The sequence below is a fragment of the Muntiacus reevesi genome, chromosome X (genome assembly GCF_963930625.1).
Source record: "Muntiacus reevesi chromosome X, mMunRee1.1, whole genome shotgun sequence".
In the NCBI taxonomy this organism is placed as follows: domain Eukaryota; kingdom Metazoa; phylum Chordata; class Mammalia; order Artiodactyla; family Cervidae; genus Muntiacus; species Muntiacus reevesi.
The window spans coordinates 18,555,666-18,582,305 of NC_089271.1; positions in this window are offsets into that span (position 1 = coordinate 18,555,666).

A 26,640-nucleotide genomic window follows, 5' to 3' on the forward strand; every position below is an offset into this window, starting at 1 on the left:
GCAGCCTAAATTCTCCCACAATATCTCCAACTCAAAAGGCCCCTTGTAAAGGAAGCCTGAGATGAAAGAGCACTAAATATTTCCAAACAAATTTTAAATCGCCTGATTTGGGTGAATTACATCCCAGGGAACTAAGAGAGCATGCAAATGAGGTGACAGAATCATTACTTCTTTATGGGAATTGGCAATATAAAAAGTCACAGAAAACTGAGACAGGGAAGTAGAATTCCCATTTCCAAAGGGTGGGAGAAGATAGCTCTCACATAATATGGCTGGGTGAATTTGATATCGATTTTCAGAAATGTTCTAGAATATATTATTAAGAGAATAATTTACATGTACTTAGAAAATGATATAGCAGTCTCTAGCACTCAGCAGGGGTTCATGACAAATGAGACCAATTTAATTTTTTCTTTAATCAAATTATTAGATGATTATAATAATCCAGGGAATGCAATAAACAGTATTATTTTTCAAAGGATCATCTTTTTTTTTTCCCTTTTGGCCATGCTGCATGGCTTGTGGGATCTTAGTTCCCCAATCAGGGATTGAATGCAGGCCTTTGGCAGTGAGAGCATGGAATCCTAACCACTGGACTACTAGGGAATTTCTGGGATCATGTTTACTGAGGTGTGATTTACATAAAATAAACTGCCCATTACAAATGTGTGCACCCATGCAGCCATCACAATAGTCAAGACACAGAACATTCCATGACTCCCAAAGTTTCTTTTGTGTTCCTTTGCAGTCAAGCCCCTTCTAATTCCTGGAGCCAGGCAAATACTTAATCTGCTTGTTCTTTGCTTCTGTAGATGTTTCAGTTTTCTAGAATTTCATATGCATATAAACATATAGTATGTAAATTTTTGTGTCAGGCTTCTAGCATTCACTGTGTTGTTTTTGAAATTTATCCATGCTGTTGGATGTTCCTTTTATTGACAGTCATATTTCATTATGTAGTCATACCACATTTTGCTTATTCACAAACAAATTGATAGACATTTGGGGTTGTTTTGCATTTTGAGGTATTAATAAAACTACTATGAACAGTCATGTACAAATTTTGTATGGATGTATGCTTTAATTTCTCCTAGTAAGCAATGATCTCAATGCCAGAGACATTTGACAGATGTTATATGCAACTGTGAACAAGATGAAGATGTGTGAGCCAAGTATAAGAAATGTGTGTGTGTGTGTGTGTGTATACACACACACATGATACGCATCACATAGTAAAGTAACTGTCAATGACTATACTTAGTAGGTATTAATTAATAGATCAACACCAACATGACAAGAGGTTTATGCCATGTTACAGGACTGACTCTGTCCTTAGTGTTCTTGTATCTGGTATTTTTATCTTGACTTGTGGAATTAGGACCATAATATTTATATATCTGTGAAGCTAGAAAAATTAGCTAATCAGTAGCAGATTCTGGGTCCAGAAAAAATCTTCTAATGATTAAGCAATGATTTTAAACAACCTAAATCAAATTTGACAGGGAAAAATGAGAGGTATCAGGTATGAGTACCAAGAAACAACTGTCCAAGTTCGGGATGAAGGAAATATGACTTAGGAGAATATGGATAAAAAACTTCAAGTTTTCAGTGGCTAACATCAGCTGACAGTCTTACCACCAAAGAAACCAAGCTGATTTGGGACTACATTCATAAATGTAAAATCTGAATGGAAAATGTAGTATTTCTTCTGTACCCTCTTTTTGTCAGAGCACACGTAGATTATTGGGTAGAATTCTGAAACAACACAAATTGAGGTACATTCAGAGGAAAGGGGCCAAGATGGTGATTAGTCAGGACTGTGTTATATAAAGACAGGTCGAAAGAATTGTCTTAGTTATAAAGACTTATGATGGAGGAGGCTATGGTTATAACAGTGTTTAAAAATCTGAAGAACTATCCTGTGTTAAAGGAATCGGATTCATCATGTGGCTCTGAGAGCCAAAATCATGGTTTAGGGGAAGCTACTAGAAGACACTCCAGCTACTAGGCTGGTCCAAAGATAAATGTGTTTTCCTCAAGAGATATTGAATTATTGGTCACTGGAGGTATTCAAATACCTGGAATGTTGCCTCACCTGTATAAAGGGCATAATGATAGTATAAGTGGATCAGGGATAATGTGTGTAAACATACATCTATTAAAATAGTTGTCATATTGTATTAGACTTACTGGTTTACAGGTCTATCTCAATTAGCTGAAGAATTCCCCAAATCAAGGACCACAGCCAATTCATCTTTTATCTGTAGCATCAACTAATGTATCTAGCACATGAAGGCATTTGATACAGGTTTTTTTGAATGGGTGAATTAATGAGGTAGCAGATGTAAGAGCAATTTAGAAATGGATAAAGCACAACATCAATGCTGTACTATTAATGATTAATAATTAATTTCTTCCCACTTTGCCTGTCAACACAGGTTATCTATATTCATAATTATAACAAAAATTTATCCTTGCCATATGGCTTTACTGGTAAGTTCTTTCTACTCAGCAAGAAACATACTTTTTATATTATATAAACTGTTCATGAACAAAACAAAAGGACAAAAACCTTTCCCATCTATTTTTATTATCAAACATATTTTATGACATTAGCATTAAACTAAAACTAAAACTTGACCAAAAAATTCAAAAAACAAAAATTGTAGTCTAATCTCAGTATGAATGTAATGCAATAAAATAATATAGCAGCAAATCAAGTCTAAAGCATATTAAAAGAATAACTCACCAAGTAATACTATCCTAAGGATGTAAGAATAATATAATATTACCAAATATATTAATATAATGCATCATATCAGGATGACAAACAAGAAAAATCTCACGATTACTGTAACAAATGTTGAAAAGGGTGTTGATAATTCAATAGTTACCTCCAATTTAAAAAAATAGAATAAAAAAAAGAAAAAAATAGAATAGAAAGAAAAAATAACTAGCATAGCATTAGTAATAATATTAATCCCAGTAAGGCCGTAAATATCTAATTAATTGTGATACACTAAGGGAATTATTCAAAATTACTCAAAATTCTTCAAGCCAGTCTTCAACAGTACATGAACTGTGAAATTCCAGCTGTTCAAGCTGGATTTAGAAAAAGCAGAGAAACCAGAGATCAAATTGCCAACGTCCGCTGGATCATCGAAAAAGCAAGAAAGGTCCAGAAAAACATCTACTTCTGCTTTATTGACTACGCCAAAGCCTTTGACTGTGTGGGTCACAACAAACTGTGGAAAATTCTTCAAGAGATGGGAATACCAGACCACCTGACGTGCTTCTTGAGATATCTGTATGCAGGTCAAGAAGAAACAGTTAGATCTGGACATGGAACAACAGACTGGTTCCAAATCAGGAAAGGAGTATACAGTCAAGGCTGTATATTGTCACTCTGCTTATTTAACTTATATGCAGAGTACATTATGCAAAATGCCTGGCTGGATGAAGCACAAGCTGGAATCAAGATTGCTGGGAGAAATATCAATAACCTCAGATACGCAGATGACACCACCCTTATGGCAGAAAGTGAAGAAGAACTAAAGAGCCTCTTGATGAAAGTGAAAGAGGAGAGTGAAAAAGCTGGCTTAAAACTCAACATTCAGAAAATTAAGATCATGGCATCTGGTCCCATCACTTCATGGCAAATAGATGGGGAAACAATGGAAACAGTGACAGACTTTATTTTCTTGGGCTCCAAAATCACTGCAGATGGTGACTGCAGCCATGAAATTAAAAGGTGCTTGTTCCTTGGAAGAAAAGCTATGACCAACCTAGACAGCTTATTAAAAAGCAGAGACATTACTTTGCCAACAAAGGTCCATCTAGTCAAGGCTATGGTTTTTCCAGTAGTCATGTATGAATGTGAGAGTTGGACTATAAAGAAAGCTGAGGGCCGAAGAATTGATGCTTTTGAACTGTGGTGTTGGAGAAGACTGTTGAGAGTCCCTTGGGCTGCAAGGAGATCAAACCAGTCAATCCTAAAGGAAATCAGTCCTGGCTGTTCATTGGAAGGATTGATGCTGAAGTTGAAACTCCAATACTTTGGCCACCTGATGTGAAGAACTGACTCATTGGAAAAGACCTTGATGCTGGGAAAGAGTGAAGGCGGGAGGAGAAGGGGACGACAGAGGATGAGATGGTTGGATGGCATCACCAACTCAATGGACATGAGCTTGAGTAAGCTCTGGGAGTTTGTGATGGACAGGGAAGTCTGGTGTGCAGCAGTCCATGGGGTCACAAAGAGTTGGACATGACTGAGCAACTGAACTGAACTGAAGGGAATTATTATTTAACATTGTTTTAGAAATTCTGGAAAACCAAAACAAAAGCAAAAACCCCAAACAAAAAGAAAAGTAGTAAAAGTAGATATGAAACAAAGGAAGAAACCCAAAAGAATCAACTAAAAAATATTATAATTAATGAGATTTCATCATACTGGTTGGATAAACAAATTACAGAAATAAATAGATCTACCCTATAACAAACATAACCAGTCAGAAGAGAGTATAAAACAAAAGAAATCACTTGAAATAGAAAAAAGAACATAAACACTAGGATAAATTTAATAAGAAAAGTTTAGGAGCTTGTGTGACATGTAAGAGAAGATATTAAAGAACTGAGAGACCATTCATCATCTTAATGGATGGAAACACTAAATATTTTAAATATTAATAGATCTGTTCTTCTCTAATATTTAAATTTGGTGTAAATACATATTGGAATTTTTGTAATGTAATAGAATGATTCTTAATTTCAAATGGAATAATAAATAGATGAGAATAGCTGAGAAAATATTGGAGGGGCAAGGATTATAGTACTTCTATGACAGATATTAAAACCTATTGCAAAGCTTTAATAATCAAAACATTGTCATACATTGGAAAGGAGATATCATATAACAACGAAGATAAGAATTTAATAAACAAAAAGTTGGCTAGCAGGTATGGCATTTGGGGGAGTGGGGAAATCAGTTTTATGTAATAGTTCATTAGATTTAAAAGAAATGTAATGCAGAAATACAAACCATAAGACACTAGAAGAAAATATAGGTAAATATTTACCTAATCTCTAATGAGAAAAGACTGTCAAAAGACTGTCAAAGTTCAAATATAATAGGAATAATCTCAAAGAGAAAGGTTATATTTGATTTCAGAAAACAGTTAAAATCTTTTTTGTATGTGTCTTTTTAAGAAACCCTCCTGTTGAAGACTGATTTTCAAAAGATCACAGCAAGTGAGCTACTCTGCTATGTCATTTAAATTTTTTATGTAAAAAATTGAAAGGACAAATGGTGAGATGGAAAATTTTCCATAAATATAATAAAGACTTATCACTAAATTGTAGAAGTGATAAATACCACAGTAACTGCTAGAAAAATTGGACAATAATGTTTACAAAAGGGAAACAGGTGAAAAAATAAATCTAACCTCATCAGAAACAGATCATAAACATGGAACCAATAAGTCCAGTTTTGTCTTATGGACTTAACATGTTTATAAAGGGATGAAAATACTCATTACCAGCAAGGGTGTGGTGGAAGATACTCTTGCATTCTCTTGGTATTGGTGTGAATTGGGACAGCCTTTTTGAAAAGCAGGATACATTAAAAGCCTAAAAATGCTATTGCCCTTAAAAATGACTCCTCTTCTGGAAATAATCCAAAATGCAACTAAAAACTTAAGTATAGAATTATTAATTTCAGTATCTGTAATAGGAGTGAAGAAAAGAAGCAATACAAATGTTTAATAACAAGCAAAGACTAAAGCAAATTTCATACACCTCTATGTCAGGAGCGTAATATAGCCTTTAAAATGTGTTTATCAGGATTTTTTTAAAATGTCATGAGGAAATGCTAATAATGTAAAAAGCAATAAGCAAATTTATACACATCAAGAATATTCTCAGATATCAAAAATAAAGAGACACCTAGGTGTCCATCAACAGATGAATGGATAAAGAAGTTGTGGTACATATATATATACAATGGAATATTACTCAGCCTTTCAAAGGAACAAATTTGAGTCAGCTCTAGTGAAGTGGATGAATCTAGAGCCTGTTATACAGAGTGAAATAAGTCAGAAAGGGAAAAACAAACATTCTATATTAACACACATATATGGGATCTAGAAAATGGTATGATGAACCTATTTGCAGGCAGCAATGGAGATGCAGACATAGGGAACAGACTTGTGGACACAGCAGGGGAAGGAGAGGGTGGGATGAATTGAGGGAGTGGCATGGAAACATATACATTACCATATGCAAAATAGATAGTGGGAATTCGCTATATAATGCAGGGATCTCAAATCCAGTGCTCTGTGGCAACCTAGAGGGGTGGGATGGGGTGGGAGGTGGGAGGGAGGCTTAAGAGGGATGGGACATGTGCACACCTATGGCTAATTCATGTTGATGTATGGCAGAGACCAACACAACTTTGTAAAGCAACTATCCTCCAATTAAAAATAAATAAATTTAATTAAAAAATACATAGACAATTGGATAAAAGGAGATGGCCACACTGTCAATTGTGTGGTGCCTCTGTAGAGAATGGTATTGCAATCTTTATATTTCCCCATATTTTCCCGAATCCTTATAATTAGTATGTGTATGTCTTATTTTCAGAAAAAAATATTTTAATATAAAAATTGTTCTTAAGTAAAGTGACAAAAAGCTGTCAAAAGGGAAAAGATAAGAAGGATCATAATGTACCGTGGTTTCTTCAGACTTTCTGATAGGCTCACTTGGAATGTGTTGCATTTGGGATGTCAGTAGAAACCTGGTGAGGATATCCAGTTGGCAAATGGAAATAATAACTAGAGCTTGCAGCAACATGGATTGTAAATAAGTGTAGAGACATCAGAACCTTGGACAATGTAGCCCATTTAGTTTTCAGTTTCCTCCTCAATAAAATGAGAATGATAAAGGAACCTCATAGAACTGCTGTAAGGATTAAATGAGCTAACATAGGTAAAACATTCAACCTAGTACCTAAATGTTAGCTATTATCATTGTTAGTTTTACTATCACTGATGAGACTAATGTTTAAGGTGAGGAAAGAAGGTGACTAATGTTGTTGGTGCCCCAACCATATCCCTCAGCCTTTAACATTCTGCATACAGCGATCTGACTCCCAACCAGGGCACCTACAACTCTTTGCCTGAGGGAAGGTGAGAAGTGTAGGGAATTAACGTTGCTCTCAACCAACAACTCATAGAATTGGTGGCTCCACAAGCAGGATAATTTGGAGACATGTGTTCTACAGTGGGATTATGCTCCAGTTGCGCACAGTGGTAACTGGCTTGATATCACATGCTTTATTGGCTTCCTTCCCTTACCTGCCTCGCTTTCCCACTCCTCTCCTGGGATCATCTCCCCAATAAATCATGTACAAGTAAATCCTTGTCTCAGGGTCTGCTTCTAGGAGAACCAAAATTAAGACAGGCAAGGATGGAACTTGGTTTACAATAACATTCAAGGGATGACTGGGGAAAAAGAAGCCCATGAGGGAACTAGAGAAGAAATAGAGAGAGGTACCAGAAAACTATGTTGTGTAGTGTGGTCTGAAAACCCAAAGTAAAGGAGAGTTTCCCAAATGAGGTAGGAGGAAACAGCATCAAATGCTATGGAGATGAGATGCAAAAAGAACTGGAAACTGTCCATCTGAGTTGGCATCTTGAGGTGCTAGGTGACCTCTGCCAGGAGATTTTTGGTATAGTGGTGGAGGAAGACAGATGGTAGTGGGTTGAGGAAGTGAATGGGAGGTGAAAAAGCAGAGGCAGCAAGTGTAGGCTATTCATTTAGGAAGTCTGGCTGTGAAGGGAAAGAGAGAGAGGGAGGGAAGAAGGGAGGAAGGGAGAGAAAGAGAGAGGCAATTACCTACCTGCACATAGGAAATCTTTAATCTCCATCTTTAAGATGGAGAGACTTGGATATACTCTAATGATAAGAGAAAAAGAATCCATTGAAACATGGCTGAAAAACCATATCATTCTTGATATAATGCTTTATAATATATATGCTTTATATAATGCTATAATGGGGATACCGCCATATCCCAAGAGTTTCCGAATATTCCCATCTTCATCAACACCTTTTTATTGAGCACCTACTGTCTGCAAAGCAGTGCTCAGTCCTGAGATGAAAAGAACTGTAAGACACAATTTCTGATCTCAAAGAGATTATACTCTAGTAAGGGGAGTGAGACATCAATGTATGAAAAGGTTATTAAAAATATAAGCTAGGACACGATGATGAGAGGTACAATGAATAATTACTTTAGCTATTCAAAGGAGGATAGGTCAGGTAGGGAAGGCTTCATAGATTTGGGGTGTCTAGATGACTTGGCAGAAAAGCTCATTGGGGAGGAGGGTTCAAAGAGAGAAATTTAAGAGAAAGGTAGAAGTTGGTAATAAACAGGTCCGGAAGGGGTTTGAATGCTAAACTAAATTGAAAAGCTTGTATTTCATTTAGTAGGCAAAAAATGAGTCATTTAGTTTGTGAACAGAGTGAAATTAGTATTTTGGAGAAAGTAACTTGAAAAAGGTGTGCAACTTGGTTTGGAAAATAAAACAAAAGCAGGAGGGCTAGCCAAATGAGGAGGAGAATCAAGCTTGGACTAGGATGGATAGGGTGGAGGGAAAGGACAGAGAAGGGACCTTTTATATTTTGGATATTGTTATTGTTCAGTCGCTCAGTTGTGTCCAATTCTTTGCCACCCCATGCACTGCAGCACATCATGCCTCCCTGTCCCTTACCATCTCCCAGAATTCACCCAAGTTCACGTCCACTGAATTGGTGATGCTATCCAACCATCTCATCCTCTGCCACCCTCTATTAGGTTTGCCTTATTTCATCTTCTAGATTATAAGCTACTTGGACTATGCCTTGGTCATAACTGGAACCTATATCATGCCTCAAATAAAGGTCTATTACATAAATGTTCCTGAATAATTGGGTAAATGAAGTAACCCGTGAATAAAATGAATAGATGAGTACACATCAAATGCATAAGCATTATGAGAGATGAACCACCAAATAGCTCTTGGAGGACAAAGAAATCAAAGAAGGATAGAGGGTTTACAAGTGTGTTTGGGGAAAATAACATCACTGATTGAATCAACTGGCACCTAGTAAATGTTCAATGGGTGTAATCCTATATATTTATATATCACAATCTTTTATATTTATGAAATTTATTTTATACATGCATGATATTGAAAAGAGACAAATCTGGAAGGCAGTGCACTCCTTTGGTAGTTTGGCAAAGAGGTAGCCCAGCAGGTCTAAGTTAGCTCAACAAATGCCCATCGCTAAGTTCCAGAGGCCCCCCTTTTCTAACTAGGCCACTTCTTCAAACATCAACCTTATATTGTTATATGGCTCCTGAAGATGCCCTACTCCCCATTTAAAAAATAAATATGTAGGGTACAATGGGAGATGGAATCTCTATTTTGGAACTCTGTCTGTCCAGCCTAGCCTGGTCAGCCTAAGTACACCTCTGTATGGGATAATGAGAGTTTTGGGGATGTATGCATTCTCTACTTCTCTGGCGTAAGTTTTTCTTAAAAAAAAGAAAAAAACTTATGTATTTACATGATGTGATCCTAGTGTGTGTGGGACTAAAAAATCTAACATATTGCAAATAACAAATAACTGACACATATAGCTGAAATTTTAGAGGGAGAATTTTTTGAGGGAAATTTTAATTTTAGACATGATCCAGAGAGCTTTCATCTGTAAAAATAAATATCAATCTGATACAAATAAAATCCTACTTAAATCCACTTATAAATGCTTAAATCTTTTCAATGGGCTTCCCAGGTGGCACTAGTGATAAAGAATCCACTTGCCAATGCAGGAGACTCTGGGTTGGAAAGATCCCCTGGAGGAGGGCATGGCAACCCACTCCAGTATTCTTGCCTGGAGAATCCCATGGACAGAAGAGCCTGGTGGGCTACGGTTCATAGAGTCACAAAGAGTCAGACATGACTGAAGTGACTTAGCACACACCAAAATCTCTTTAATAGAGAAATTCCATAAAACTTGATGAAAAATAGTCACTAAACATGAACTACAGATCAGATCAACAGATACTTCTTTACTGAGTGCAAGCCTATGCTTGGTACTATTTGACAGCTAATAAATACAGAAAGAATGATAGAATTAGAAGTTATCAACAGAATAGAATAGACAATTACCAGTTTTCTAATTCAAGTGAAATAACAGATCTAGAAAACATGATAATCAGTTCAGTTCAGTTGTTCAGTCATGTCTGACTCTTTGCGACTCCATGAACCACAGCACTCCAGGCCTCCCTGTCCATCACCAACTCCTGGAGTCCACCCAAACCCATGTCCATTGAGTTGGTGATGCCATCCAACCATCTCATCCTCTGTCGTCCACTTCTCCTCCTGCCCTCAATCTTTCCCAGCATCAGGGTCTTTTCAAATGAGTCAACTCTTTGCACCAGGTGGCCAAAGTATTGGAGTTTCAGCTTCAAGATCAGTGCTACCAATGAACACCCAGGACTGATCTCCTTTAGGATGGACTGGTTGGATCTCCTTGCACGATAATCAGTGGATACTAAAATCATTAGGCCTGAGGTTATCAACTTTACATGTGTGTTGGAATAACTTAGGGGGTTAAAAAATGCAAATACCCATGTCACACCATCAATGATTCTGACTTAAATGACTCTGGGTGTGGCCTTGGCATTGTGACTATTTAAATTTCCACTTGTGTGCATGTGTGCTAAGTCGCTTCAGTTTTGTCAGACTCTGTGACCCAGCAGGAGATCAGAAGGGTAAGAGAGGGCAGTCAGGGGATTTATTCCCTTCCACCAGCCTCTGTGATTCCTCCACACCTCACAGTGCTTCTGTAACTAAGCCCTCCTTGAACAATCCTGACCTGAGAGTGCTCTTTTGGGACGGGATGGATACAGATCCTTACTGGACCAAATCAATTCTCCTTCAAGAGAAAGGAGAAATTCCCAATATGAAGTAAACATTAAAAACCATTAAGGGATTATTGCTAATTTTATGAGGTGTGATAGTGCCACAGCACTTATGTAAACAAACAATTACTAGTTACAGATACACACTATTTCTTGATGAAATGATATGTCTAGGAATTATTTTAAACAGACTGCATTGGAGACCTGGGCAGTAGGGTGGAAGATGAGAAAAAAGTACAGGGGGAATAGATGAAACAAGATGATCAAAATTTTGATAATTGAAGCAGGGTCACAGATATGTGAGGGGGTGCCTAAATGTACTGTTCTCTTGATTGTGTGAACAATGGAAAATTTCTATAATAAAATGTTAAAACAGAGCAACCAATCTTTTATTTTTTCTTAGATGAGACCTGGTTTGTGATTTTTCATTAAAGAGAGAGGCACACAAAATCTGAATTTACAGCAAATGAAGGCTTTAAAAAAAAATTTAAAAAAAATTTTAAATTGGAGGATAATTGCTTTATAATGTTGTGTTGGTTTCTGCCATATGACAACATGGCAAATGAAGGTTTTAAGGGTATGTTTAAAGCATGGAAATATGAAGATTTATGTTTTTACATTTTGTTCTTTCCTGCAGAGAAAAATTGATGAGAAAGCTGCATATATTTACTGGCTGTATTTTTTTTCTCTTTAGATATTCAGATAGCTATCAAATTCTGTCAATCTACCTGTGAGCATCTGCAAAGGGAGGGGATGAAGAGGGCTTGGAGGGAGTGGAGGGGCCCCAGTAGGCCTGAGTTCCTATTGTCTGCAATCTCAATGACAAAGTCTGTTACTGCTTGGAGCATCCTTTTTATTTTGTTTTGGATTTTCCTGGTAATAGATACTAGTAATGGAGCAAATTTATGCATAAAATTGTCATTATTTATAATCCTTTCAGGGGATTTAGTTGCTTCTGGGGCAGCTCAGAAGCAAACATAATTTCTTCCGCAACAAATTCTGCTCTAGCCAAAGGAAGCAAGGTGCAGGATTGGTTCTGCTTCAGTAGCAGTTTTGCTTCTCAAACACCACAGATAAGAGAATTTTGTAGATATTTGAGGATGAATGAATGAATACAAATTGAAAGACATACGTATTTTGCACTAAAATAAGCTTCCTTTTATCTGAAGCAAGTAGCAGACAATAAGGAAAATCTGAACACAAAGAATTCTACTGCATGCTCAACCATAAAACAAAATAAAAACAAAAGCCAAAGTATAATGTCTGTTGGGTTAATAAAATTGCTTTGTTTTCTTATAATAATAAGTTGGCAGAGGTCCACCTGCATTAAAGTATTTCCTGGCATAATGCTCTTTACTCTGTTTTTCCTAGCCCCTCTTTGCTAAGCTTGTTTTATTGACATTACTGTTAATTGATGGTTACTAGATATAGCCACAAGGCAGACAGATGAGGAAAGAACAGTCGAAGTTTGTTTATAAAAAATAGGAAAATGCTGCTTTTTAAACTGTAGTATTAATATAGGAACCTCAGTTTACCAAATAAATGTAGTATTAACACAAGAACCTCAAGTCACTAGGATGAAAGTTGTAGTTACTACAAATACAATGTAAGTTGTATTAAACGTTGACATTAAGGATCAATATTGGGGGAACCAAGATGATTCAAGGGTGTTTTAAAAATAGTCTCCTAGAATGTATCTGAAAGAAAATCTGTGTCTCTAAACTAAATCTCTATTAAGTGTCATTTGCAAATGTTGGCTAGGATATGGGAATAGATAATTTGGACTCAGGCATCTGGTGAGTTAAGAGGTTAAGAGGAAGGACTTCTGAGTCACTCTGCCTGGGTTCAAAGTCTGGCTCCATAACTTTATAACTGTATCACTGCTGTCCACTTTCTGGATCTCTCTGAAAGGTTAACTCAAATTCCTCGTGTGAGAAAGAGGGATGGGAAGAGGGGGTTGTTGAGAGAATTAAAGAAAATTAATAACTTAGATAAAGTGACTTCAGAGCCTCAAGAAGGGACATAATCCAGAAAGGAAAGAACTACAACAATTTAAAGAGTTGGCTACTTAGTTGTTCATAGGATAAAATTATTATTTTGTCATCTTAAATAATTTATGGTCCATGTTGGGGAATAGGAGAGTAGCTTACAAACAAGCAGAATGAGAGAGATTAATCAGAATTATCAATACAACAAAACTAGCAACAGTTTTGAGCACAGCACTTTAACAGCATCATCTTTTAGGATTTGAAATGGCTCAGCTGGAATTCCATTACCTCCACCAGCTTTGTTCATGGTGATGCTTCCTAATGTCCACTTGACTTTGCACTTTAAGATATCTGGCTCTAGGTGAGTGATCACACCATGTGTAGTCAAAGCTATGGTTTTTCCAGTAGTCGTGTATGGATGTGAGAGTTGGACCATAAAGAAGGTTAAATGCTGAAAAATTGATGCTTTTGAGTTGTGATGTTGGAGAAGACTCTTGAGAGTTCCTTGGACTGCAAGGAGGTCAAACCAGTCAATCCTAAAGAAAATAAATCCTGAATATTCATTGGAAGGACTGTGAGGCTGAAGCCCCAATACTTTGGCCACCTGATGCGAAGACCCAACTTATTAGAAGAGACCCTGATGCTGAGAAAGATTGAAAGCAGGAGGAGAAGGGGATGACAGAGGATGAGATGGTTGAATGCCTTTACCAACTCAATGGACATGAGTTTGAGAAGGCTCTGGGAGATGGTGAAGGCCAGGGAAGCCTGGCGTGCTGCAGTCCATGGGGTCCCAAAGAGTTGGGCACGACTGAGTGACTGCACAACAACAACTGTTCAAGAGGCTGATCCCATGGGAAAATCTGCTCCTCTCTCCAAAGGAAAATGGTCAATTGCACTGATTTTGAAGTTATTTTGTATCAAGAATTATGGACTCACCTATGGAGAAAAGTATAGAGGTTCCTCTAAAAACGAAAAATAGAGTTGCCATATGATACAGCAATCACCTTCCTGGGTATATATTCAGAGGAAACACTAATTTGAAATGATATATGCTTGTTTCAATGCTGTTCTCTCTGAACATCCCACCCTCACCTTCTCCCACTATCAAGGGTGAAACAGACCACCAGCCCAGGTTGGATGCATGAGATGGGTGCTCAGGGCTGGTGCACTGGGAAGACCCAGAGGGATGGGATGGAGAGGGAGGCGGGAGGGGGATCGGGATGGGGAACACATGTAGATCCATGGCTGATTCATGTCAATGTATGACAAAAACCACTACAATGTTGTAAAGTAATGAGCCTCCAATGAATAAAAATAAATGGAAAAAAAAGAAATGATATATGCATCCCATTGTTCATAACAGCATTATTGACAATAGCCAGGACATAGAAGCAACCTAAATATCTATCAACAGATGAATGTATAAAGAAGATGTGGTATATATACACAATGGAATATTACTCAGCCATCAAAAGAATGAAATAATGTCATTTGCAGGAACACAGGTGGAATTGAGATGATAATACTAAGTGAAGTAAGTCAGAAAGAGAAAGACAAATACCATATGATATCACCTATATGTGGAATCTAAAAATAATGATACAAATCAACTTATTTATAAAACAGAAATAGATTCATAGATATAGAAAACAAACTCATGGTTAGCAAAGGGGCAAAGGGGGGAAGGCTAAATTATTAATAGGAGTTAGGGTTTAACATATACACACTACTATATATAAAATAGATAAACAGCAAGGACCTACTGTATAGTACAGGGAACTATATTCAATATCTTGTGAAAATATATAATGGAAAAGAAGCTGAAAAGAATATATGTATAAAACTGAATCACTTTGTTGTACACCTGAAACTAACAGCACTGTAAATCAACTCTACTTTAATAAAAAATAATTATGGAGTCTCATCAACTCAGTCATTACTTGATATCAGCAGTTACTTTGATATTAGGGCTCAATATCAAAAATGATGGATATTCAGCCTGATTCTGAATCAGGAATGAAGTCATAAGAATGACTTTGAATATCTTGCCATCATTATTCTTATTAAACTAAAAGGAAGACTAACATTGAGTCAATTTACATTAATATTAAGTACAAACCCCAAATGAATACCAATTCACATTAATTTTCAAGTGCTGCATTCACTCTGCCTTTCCACATCAGGCCCAAGCCATGATTCAGAGGCAGCCCACTGATGAGTCATCCCCTGCTGATATCTAGATGGGTCAGAATGCCCTGCGTGGGTTGAGAGGGAGGAGGCAGAGAGACTTAAGAGCTTCCTTTGGTGTGGCACAGCAGAACCTAGGGGCCAAGATCCAAGAGAAGGACTCAACAAGCAACGTCCTTGCTCTCAGAGAACTCAGCTTCTAATCGTCTCCTGAATGAGACAATTGCTTCCACATGCCCAAAGGATGCATGAGTCCTTTGACAAATGTGGAGGCTTCATGGGCAGAGAAAGATATCACTTCCAAATTAGAGGACCAATCTTGTCCCCAAGTGGTCCTCGTTCTTGATGTCAGAGAAAAGGAAGTGCAGAACAAAGAACACCCAAGACAGCAAAACTGAAAGTCCCCCAAGGTTCTGTATCCCATGTGGTGCTAAAACACATCCAAACAAGTAAAAATAGCTAACATAAAGGTCCTCTGGGGAAGAGTTTAGTTGTCTCAGATTCTAGCTTGGTGTTCTACCCACCTTCTTCCTTTCCTCTTGCTCTCCTCTTTATCACAGTCCAGCCCTCCAATCTCGGCCCAGTGGCCCTGTTCTCAGGGATCATCTTTCTGTCTATTCTAATGGTGAGTAATTCCAAGTTCTACTTCCTGCCCACCATCTGACCACACAGTAGGCCAGCCTCTCTTACACATTTGTTTATACTGAAAGGCTTGTGGCCTATGAGAATTTCCCATTCCTCCATGGGTCACACACCTAACTTAACTAGTCATCACTACAGAAAATCAGACTTTCCAGGTGGCGCAGTTGGTAAATAATCCTCCTGCCAGTGCAGGAGATGCAAGAGAGATGAGCATGATGGCTGGGTGGGCAAGATCCCCTGGAGGAGGAAATGGCAACTCGCTCCAGTATTCTTGCCTGGGAAAATCCAGAAAATCAGGACAAGAGGTACTCCTGAACCTTTACTGAATCAGGCAAGAGACAGTGCTAGCCACACTGGTTTCAGTGTTCAAACATAGGCCAACATATTACAATATCTGGCTATAGGAAATGGAACCCTGAAAAAAGGTTTTACAGCCTCCAGTTTGAATGACCTTTGCAGTTATGGTTCCAGTTTTTCAGTTACTAGAAAGCATATACCTATGTCTGAGAGTTTGGGAACCACTTTTGTATATCATGAGTTTGAGCAAGCTCTGGGAATTGGTGATGGACAGGGAAGCCTGGTGTGCTGCAGTCCATGGGGTCACAAAGAGTTGAACACAACTGAGTGTCTGAACTGAACTGATCCTGTGTATCAGAACCCAGCAGAGCCCAGAACTGATGGATGACAACTTATTTTTTGATGTATTCATATCACAGAGAAATAATCTTTCCTGGAGATTAGAGTTGGATAATAACTTCTCTATTATAGAAACTCAACCAGCTCTACAGTATATGTATTTATAGGTCACAACCTAGAGAAGCTCAAGCCAGTCACTGGTTATGGGATCATGTGAGTTAAATACTCCTGCATCACAAGCCACCCCAAATGTTGGTAGTGTAAACAGCAATTATTTCTAATTGCTCACAAGTCCGTGGTTGCCTAGGATTGGCTGGTCTAGACTGGGCTCTGGGTGGGAGGCTCAAGTTCACATGTCTCTCATCCTCAGGCATGATCTTCTAATACGATGGCAGAGCCACAAGAGTAAGCAGAAACATGCAAACCTCTAAGGCCAAGACTTTGATGGTCATTTTACACTTGTACCCACATTCCTTTGACCAAAGGATATCACATGGCCTAGCTCAAAGACAAAGGGTGGCAATAAAAACTCTACCTTTAAGAAGGATCTCCAAAGTTACAAGACAAAAGGTATGATGCAGGCAGGGATGAAAAATTAGAGCCAACAAGGCACTTTATCACAATTACAATTTCTGAGAACACGGGAAATTTGACTGTAAGGCATCCTTTCATGATATTAAAATTAAGAATGAGTTTTGGATGACATCAGTTGCAAGGTACCCATTTCTTCCAGATGCTTATTCTAAGTTCTTCCTACTTCCAGGAGGGTCACAATGGTTGAAACTAAAAATTGCTGTGTTCAAGTAAATGTGTCTTGTAAAAGAGCAACGAGGTACCTGGTTTTGCACTGCATTCCCTCCCATCTCACCCCATGTTCTAGGAAATGCAAAATTAGCTTACTTGTCCAGAGAGATGAGTGAAGCTTGAAACCCCAAACCTTGTACAAGTTCCAACTGATAAATTATCTATAGTGACTTTTTTTAATAGACTTCAAAATTTGTTTAATCAGAAACCTATGATAACCCTTGAAATGTTTTTATTGATTTGTTCCTTAATTAAGTCACTTTGCCTCATGGTCATCCAAACTAACAAGTTTATGTTTCTTGAATCTACAATTCTAAGAAACAAGAATCTTTACAGAGGATGTAACAAAATAAAAAGTAAGCTTATTCACAGAGTTTTCATGGTCGGTATTTTCAGTTTCATGATAAGATGGAACATGGAAAAAACTCTAATTAAATCACCTTTGGAAACATCTTGTTGTCTTGGCTCTGACAATTATAGAGCTACCTTGCTTCTAGTGGCAATTATAACTTTTATATAAGCCAAAGAAAACATTTTCTCTAATTGCTCAAATTTGAAAGCTCTGTACTCCACACGAAACAAGCAAAAGATGGCCTATAGTGGTTAATTAGGGGTTAGGATATTTAGACTTACTACCAAACAAATTACCGGGCAGATTTTCTGTGAGAAGCACGTTTACAAACCTCTTGCCTCATTTGTACACATAACAAAAACAGTCCTTGAGCTCCAGCAATACCCATGTCCTTCCCTTGAGAAGGATGCTTTCTGCAACAGCACACACATTTCAGGTAATAGTAGAAGAACATCAAAGTCATCTTGTAGCTGAAAAACAAGCCAAAATACTCACCCACTCAGCTCCTCCCAGAGCTCTTTACTTCAGGAAGATACACATGCTTGCAATAAGAAATTGATGTATTAAAGATCCTACTTGTGTTACACTTACAGCCAAACCCAGAGAGACAGCTAATGGCACTCTAAAACCGGTCATTTTGTCAGAGCTTTGGTGTCGATTACTGATTACACACAGGAAATGGTGACATAAAAAGCCCAGTGACAGCATAAACAGCACCTGGCCAGGCCTGTGCATGAGCATGGATGCTTGGTACACTGTTACATTTGGTTCATTTGATTAAAACTCTGGGTATCAGCAGCCGGCAGGAAGAATTAGAACTAGTCAGCTTGTTAATTTTTTCTTTCAGTTCAATATCTAAAAATCTATTCCCGTGAGTGCAGCCATGAGGGATGAGACAAACAACAATTAAAATTCATGAGAGGCTTATACAAAGTGGCAGAGATTCGAAAAGAATGTGCTGGTCCATAAGTTGGAACATAGCTAATAACAATAGCCAGCACTTCATTAATGCTTCAGGTGGTGCCTGGAACTGTGCTGAATGTTCTGTGTGCCTTAATCAGTTTCATCCTTTCAACAACCCTATGAGGTAGACCCTGTTGTCATTATCCACATCTAAGAGATGTGGCTGAGAGAGACGACACCACAATGTCAGAATATGCTGGACTCAACTCCTGACATTTTCCTGGCTAGAAGTGTGTCCTTGAACAGATAATTTCTCTTCTGTGTGCCTTTGCGTTTTCACACAGAAATGAAGCAGTTGGACTCCATTGGTGCTTTATCCTTGGCTGCAAATTAGGATCTCTTGGAATGCTTTTATAAGGCAACTTGTTTAATATTTACTGCATGCCAAGGGCTTTATATATAGTATCTGATTTGATCCAACAGTAGCCTGAGATATCATCATGGAAATGAGGGATACCTAATCTCATGGAAGAAAAACTGAAATTTGAGAAGTTCAGGAACTTGCCTAGATTATAAAGTTTGGAGATGGCAGCTGGGTCTGGCTCAGGCATTTCAGATCCCTAATCCTGGGCTTTGCGTCCTGGGATGAATGATGCTCATCCTTTATCGACTGAGCACTATTCTTCCTGTTTCCAGGCTCATCCCGGTTTATCTATCCTCCGCATTGTTTCCTAAATGCTCTTTCTAAAATGTACAACTTACTCCCGCCTTGAAATCTGACATTATGTCTTCAGAGCTTTCTAGATATTTCAAACTCCTCACTGCAGTACACGAGGCACATATCTGATTAGCCCTCTAGTCTTATTTCCCACCAGTTCCCCCAGCCCCCTACTCTGTTCAGGCAAGTTATGTCAGACAGTTCCTCACATCTGTGTCTTCACATATGTTGCTGATTCTTCCCGGGATGTTGTTTCCCTCCTCTCCCCTGACCTTCTAGTTTAATTCTCACTTCTAAGCTCAGCTCAAGCATTTACTTCTGAAGACTCTTCTGGCTATGATGGGACTTGGTTAGGCCGCCCATGTTTGCTCCCAGAGCACCCAGGGCTCTCTTCAAGGGAGTTGATTGGAAAGGTCACTTTCTTCCAAAGCATCTTCTAACCCTTCCATGTCTAACTGACCTGTGTGTCTGAATCAAAGCTGAGGAAGGGGAGCTGGAGAGGAGATGGGTTGGAGAGGGAGCAGGATCAGGCAATTTGCTAGGGGCTCTGGACCCCACTCCACATCTTCCCCCTGGATCATGGTGATGTCCTCCTGACTGTTCCCTCTGCTTTGATCCTAGAAGCTCTTCCCAACAGGACGGGCCACAGTGATCCTTTGAAACAGAAGGTAGAGCCTGGGGCTCCTGTGCTCAGAACTCTGCAATGACTCCCATCTCCCTCACAGTCAAAATCCAAGTGCTAGCAAGGGCCTTTCAGACTTGGCGTCGCCGCTTCTCAAGTTTTTGTGTGACACGAGTTACCCAAGGATCTTATTAAAATGCAGACTCTAACACAGTAGGTCTGGGGAGGGGCCTGAGTCTCTGCATTTCTAACCAACCCCCAGGTGAAGCCGGGTGCTGCTGGTCCTTGGGTCCCTGCTCTGAGTAGTAAGGCTTCGCATTTCCTCTCTGATTGCCGGTCCTGTTCTCCTTGCTCTCTCCACTCCAGCCCTACGGGACTCCCTACTATTCACAGACCACAGAAGAAATGTCCTCTTGTCTCAGGGCCTCTGCACCAGCTATCCCCTTTCCCTGGAACACCCTTGCCCCCGATCCACTTGGCTAACGCTCACTTTTTTCACATCTTTGCTCACATCTCACCTTTTCAATGAGCTCCACTGTGACCACCTGATTTAAAATTTCAACCTGCCCTCTGTGCTCAGGTCTTTGTGTTCCTGAACCCTCTCTTGCTCTTCTGTTCTTCTTCTTCTTTTTTTTTTTTCTGCATAGCTCGTATGACCTTTCAACCCATGTTATAAATTTACTTGTGTATTCTAGTCATGATTTTGTTCTCTAGCTCACTCTCCCCACCTCCAATTCTGCAATGCCCGTTCCCGAGGAGCTTCCACTTTGTGTGTTGTGTTCACTGATGTTCCCCAAGAGTCTAGGACAGCTGCCAACAAATACTATTTGAATTTGAATGTTGTGGGTGAATGAGAAAGAGAAATAAAGATGATGTGATGTGACTGTGCGTCCTCCACTGAGTGTATTTTCTCCAAGTGCATTTTGCTGGGTGCCTGGCATAATGAAGTGAGATACTGCTTGGCACATTCCTAAGGCTTTTCTTGGGCAAGACATAGCAAAGCATGTTGTACTTGAGACATTTCATGTTTTCCTTTATTTTCAGATGACTTCTTCTGGAAGAAATGCTATCTGCTTCTAATAAACTTCCCATTATCTTCAGAGACAAATTTCAGGAAAGAAGTAAAGAGCAGTGCAATTACTGTCTTCCGTCTTAACCATGACTCAGACAGGTAAGCGCTGCTTCTGTACTTCATCGTCTTCAAATTTAGTAAAGCAGTCAGCTGTGTCTTTTATGATGGCAGAAGCTGATTCCCTTTTAATTCTACCAGTCATTTCACCCTCCTTCTCCCTTCATTTTTCTCAATCCTCCTACATTACTAAGCTTTCACGAAGCATTGTTTGACTGACATTACAGTCAGCATTTTTATATAACTAAGAAGATTATATCACAGAATAAAGACATAAGATAAATTCTCCACTGATACAGCTCTTGAACTGATCTTGGGCAGTATGCATAAAGACCAATAAATTGCCTTTTTTAAAAAAAAAATTGGATTGTCTACTTATCCACCCTCAACAAAATAATCTCTTGAATAGTAGGTTGAGCCACATGACATTGCTAACATTCAACCATTTTGACTTAGAAAAATAGAAATTTCAGTTGGTTCAAACTAAATATAATTAGCAGAGTTTCTTCTCTTCAGGGAACAATCAATTCCTTAAAAAAGAAGCAAGACTTGTGGGCTTCAAAACAAGAAGATTTCTGGAAAATAGAGCATTTAGCCTTGTTAAAGCGGGAACAGGCTTGTTCTCGTCCCCATGCATAGGCTTCATCCTGACCAACCTGAGTCCTCTGAGCAAGCTCTGGGCTGCGAATAAAGTCTAGCTGACAACATTGGATAAACAAGGCTATGGGGCTTTCTGGTGGTCATTCACGCTGGATAGAAATATTCTCAATCTCCTAGTCCGTTCATAGAAATTCACCCACACAGCCTTTTCCCAATCCTTGTCACCAGTCTTCCAATTTTGTTTCTTTTGGGTCATGTCTTTTAGGTTCTTTAGGACTTCCCTGGTGGCTCAGATGGTAAAGAATCTGCCTGCAATGTGGGAGACCCCGGTTCAATCCCTGGGTCAGGAGGATCCCCTGGAGAAGGGAATGGCAACCCACTCCAGTATTCTTGCCTGGAGAATTCCATGCACAGAAGAGCCTGGTAGGCTACAGTCCATGGGGTCGCAAAGAGTTGGACACGACTGAATGACTTAACACTTAAGTCATGTGCAGTTATTATTCAGATCTTTACTCAGTGCCAAGGCATTTGTATAGATGCTGACCTCAGGCCATCTCCCTTTCCACACGAAGTAGGTAGAGAGATGAACTGCTTGATATTCTCTTGTGAGAGGATTTCTCTTCATCATCCTTTTGGACCATATTGAGGGAGGCTATGTTCTGGTTATCTACCAACACATAACAAACCACCTCAAACATAGTGGTCTAAAACAACTATTTTATGATGTTCATGGATTCAGTGGTTGGGAATTCAGATGGGTCACAGGAGAGATGGTACCGCAATATTTGGAACCTCAGCTGGAACACTCAAAGACTGGGACTGATTCCACAACTAGGATCTGGAATCACTTTGGGGGATCTTCCTTTATGTGTGGTGGTTCCTACTGGCTTTGGTGGGACCTCATCCAGGTGATCAGCTAGAACATCTACACTTGGCTTCTGTAGATGGTCTCTCTGAGTAAGCTAGTCTGGGTCTCCTCACAACACGAGCAACTCAAAAGGATCAGGGAGAAGCTGCATCACTGTTCATTACTCACCCTCAGTGGTCACACAGCATCACTTCTGCCACAGTACTAAGCCTGCCCAGATTCAAAGCAAGGGGACATGGATTCCCTGCCTCTCTATGAGAGAAGTGTCAAAGGCCTGTCATAAAAAGAGTGTGTGGGATGGATAGCTCATAAATGCTAACTTTATTAAGGAGTCCCAGACCATTTTGTTGAATGCAAATTGTTGAAATAATTATTCCCAATAATTGATTTTCACTTACTGAACATTTTTGAGTAATCTGGGATGATTTTTGCAACCTTTTCTGTGCCTTTAAAATGTTTTGCTCATTTTTTTTAGAATTAGGGTAATTTTCACTCTATTCAGTTTTTAAATTTCTAATGCTTTGAGAGCCTGTGTGTAGAGGTATCAGCTGTCAGCTGGAAAAGTAGCCTTCCATCAAAGAAAATTGAGGTTTATTTGTCATTGACCTCAAACTATAACTAGCTACATTGATTAATGATGGCCCAAAGCCCATGAAAACCATATAAAGATCAATGTTTAGATACAGTTTTTCTTTCTTAAAATCCAGAAAGAGATTTCTGTCTCCTGTCTAGCAGCAAGGCAAACATCAGATCGATCTGCCTTCAGGCCAGCAGTGTAAGCAACCTTAAGCTTGTCCTTGCATTCACATTGTGGTTGCACATGCTTTGCATTACAGCTTCAATCCTGATGGCAAACACTGTATGAATGCTGGCCACAAAATATCAAATTCAGCCAAGAATACTTTAAAAAATAAATGTTTATGCAAAGAGAGTAAACATGTTAAATAAATTAGGTTAATGGTGATGGTTGAAAATTAAAAGGATGAAAAGGTTAATGAGAAGGTAGACAAAATTAACTTTTATGACTGTGTTTAAAATTTGTGCAATTACTCTAGGTTGCACAGAAATTATAAATACATGAACTGAATATTGTAAATGTTAATTCTTATACTAATTTGCTTATAGACGATTCATTTAGAGCTAGAGGCAGATGTAACAATTTATTAAAGCATTTGCAAACTGGCATAGCTGGAATAAGTGGACGAGAATGAATTATAAATAAAAAACAAAAAAACTGGTGTGTGTGTGAGAAGACACAAACTTCTGGAGAAGAAATGGATACATAAGCTTTAAAACATTTAAAGGACCATAAATCTACCCTGTGCTGGAATCTCTATAAGGGAAGATACCACATCTGCTTGCTCAACATTCTACCTCCATTTTCTATAAATATTTCTCTATTAATGGTGTATCAAATTATCAATATTTGAAAAAAAACTTGGAATATTCAGTTTAATTTTCAATTTGTTTCTCTGACTAGTTGTGTTCAACCAAACATTTTCAGCCAATTTCTTTTCTTTTTTTTTTTTTCCTTTTTTTTTATTTTTTATTTTTCAGTGGGTTTTGTCATACATTGATATGAATCAGCCATAGAGTTACACGTATTCCCCATCCCGGTCCCCCATCCCACCTCCCTCTCCACCCGATTCCTCAGGGTCCTCCCAGTGCACCAGGCCCGAGCACTTGACTCATGCATCCCACCTGGGCTGGTGGTCTGTTTCACCACAGATAATATACATGGTGTTCTTTTGAAACATCCCACCCTCACCTTCTCCCACAGTGTTCAAAAGTCTGTTCTGTACTTCTGCGTCTCTTCTTCTGCCCTGCATATAGGGCCATCGTTACCATCTTTCTAAATTCCGTATATATGTGTTAGTATGCTGTAATGTTCTTTATCTTTCTGGCTTACTTCACTCTGTATAATGGGCTCCAGTTTCATCCATCTCATTAGAACTGATTCAGATGAATTCTTTTTAACGATTTTCAGCCAATTTCTTTTCTATAAATCAACCTGGATCCATGCTAGGCAAAACTTTATCATAAACCAAAAGGGCTGTGAGATACAATTTCTGGTTTCATTTTTTGGGGGCGGGGGTAATTTATTTGAGCAGAAAATGTGTGAGAAATTCCTTAAGATTTAAATAATAGATCAAGACAACAATAGGGGATCTGTCACAAGGCTCTCTGTGATTAATTATTGAACCAACTGTAACCTTCTATTTCTTCTAAAGTAGTATATTAGGTAATATTAATCATTCCAACACAAAACATCAAGAAATAATTAATGAAACATAATAAACATCCTCTTTATACAAAGCTGAGATAAAAGGAAACTAAAGGAATTCCCCTCAAAAACCAAAAATGGAGAGGAAAACTGGAAGAGAAGAGTTGTAAGAGGGGGAAGTTCGAGCTCTTGTTGCTCAGGGTTTGGGAATGGTGGGTTTTGCTCACTTCTGTGACCAAGGGGATTAGGTCATAAGCTCTGCCACAGTGAAATGGTGGAACAGAAGCAAAATCTACCTACTGCCAGCAAGACAACCACCCTGTTCCCTAGGTCCTTCACTCAAAAAGTTAGAACCTAAATCTTGCACTTGGTTGTATTTCTGTTCAAATATCTACTCCCTTTATGATCCAGTATACCCCAACCCATGAAATGAACAGAAAAAGTAGTCCCCATCCAGTGATTCCCCCGGTAGAAGTAAACACCAATCTTGTCTGGAGTGTTAGTCACACCCTCAACCCAGACCACAAAAGGTTCCTGCAGATAAAGCCTCACTAAACAGGAGCTTACCATCTGCAAAAACCATTCTTTTTAAGATACACTGGTAGCCAACACAACCAACAGTTAGATCGGGCCCTCAAGTCCTTTAGATGATGAGATTGTTAAATATGTGCTTGTGCTATGAAGTATGACTGACACAACTGAGAGGCTAAACACACACACATGAAGTCTGACTAGACATATTTTTTAGAAAAAAATATGATAAATATCAAAGTACCACCAAAAAGACCAAGCAGGCTTGACAAAGAACCAACTGATTTTCTTTGAAATGAAAAAAAAAAAATAGTCATTAAAACACAAACTCAGTAGATAAACCACAGATTAGACAGAGCTGAAGAGTGAACTACTGAAATGGAAGATAGAGCTGAAGAATTTACTCAGAGAGTAACACATTTGGGGGTGTGGGGGCAATCACTTTAGACTGGCACAATCAGAGGAAGCATTGTGAAGGAGGTGGACTTTTACCTGAATCTTAAAAGTTGTGTAAGAATGGGTGAAAGAAGGTATTTCAGAAGAGTAGCATTACAGAAGCTAAATTTCAGAGACTAAATTAAAAACTAGTTTAGGTCATAATGAGCTGGTCACTTTGGCTGAAATGGAGAGCTTGTGTAGAGAAGTAGAGAGATAAAGGCTGATTATGAATGTTAGGGCCTATCCCTAAAGCCACATATGAAATGCAATAACAATCATGTAAAATAGATGTGTTTTTAAAACAAAGCAGACACATAATGCCTGTTATACTGATATTATGGTCCTTTTGACCCACAACACTCCAGCTTGACCAGCCTCCTTCCAATGAGCACGCACCTACTTAAAATGGAGGGGTCTTGAAGTCACTCTGCCCCTTGTCTTCCCTCCATCCACACAGAGGTGTATTTCAAAAGATTTCAGGTTGAAATCTGAATGAAAGAGAAACAAATTCCCCAAAACTTGTAGTTGTGCCAGGATTAGACTGGTACTAAGCAGTTTATAACACTTTTTTTTTTGCAAAAAAAAAGGCTTTATGTTATCTCCTTAAATTAATTCCCCAAAGTATAGAAGGCTTTGTTACCTCTAAATTCCTTTCAAACATGATGGTAAAATGGATTCCAGCTTGGAAATTTAATAAGACCTCAGAGGAAAAAGCGGATTTCAGATTCCCTAGCAAGGGGTGATCTCAGTTCCCAGGGAATTATCTCCCTTGCCTTCTTTACATGGCTTCCACCTACACAAAAGAATGTAATATCCAGCCCTCCAACAGGGAGAAGGACAGACTCACCCTGTATAAAGTATGAAAAGTATCAATTAAAATTTACCCATACAATTTCTGAGCAGACAGATTTGCACAAAGCTACTCACATTCAGCATTAGCAAGATGAAATAAAATGTCAGGGAATGGAACTGTATTACAGGTAAATAATGGCTAGAGAGACAGACAGACAGATAAATCAATAATAGAAGAAT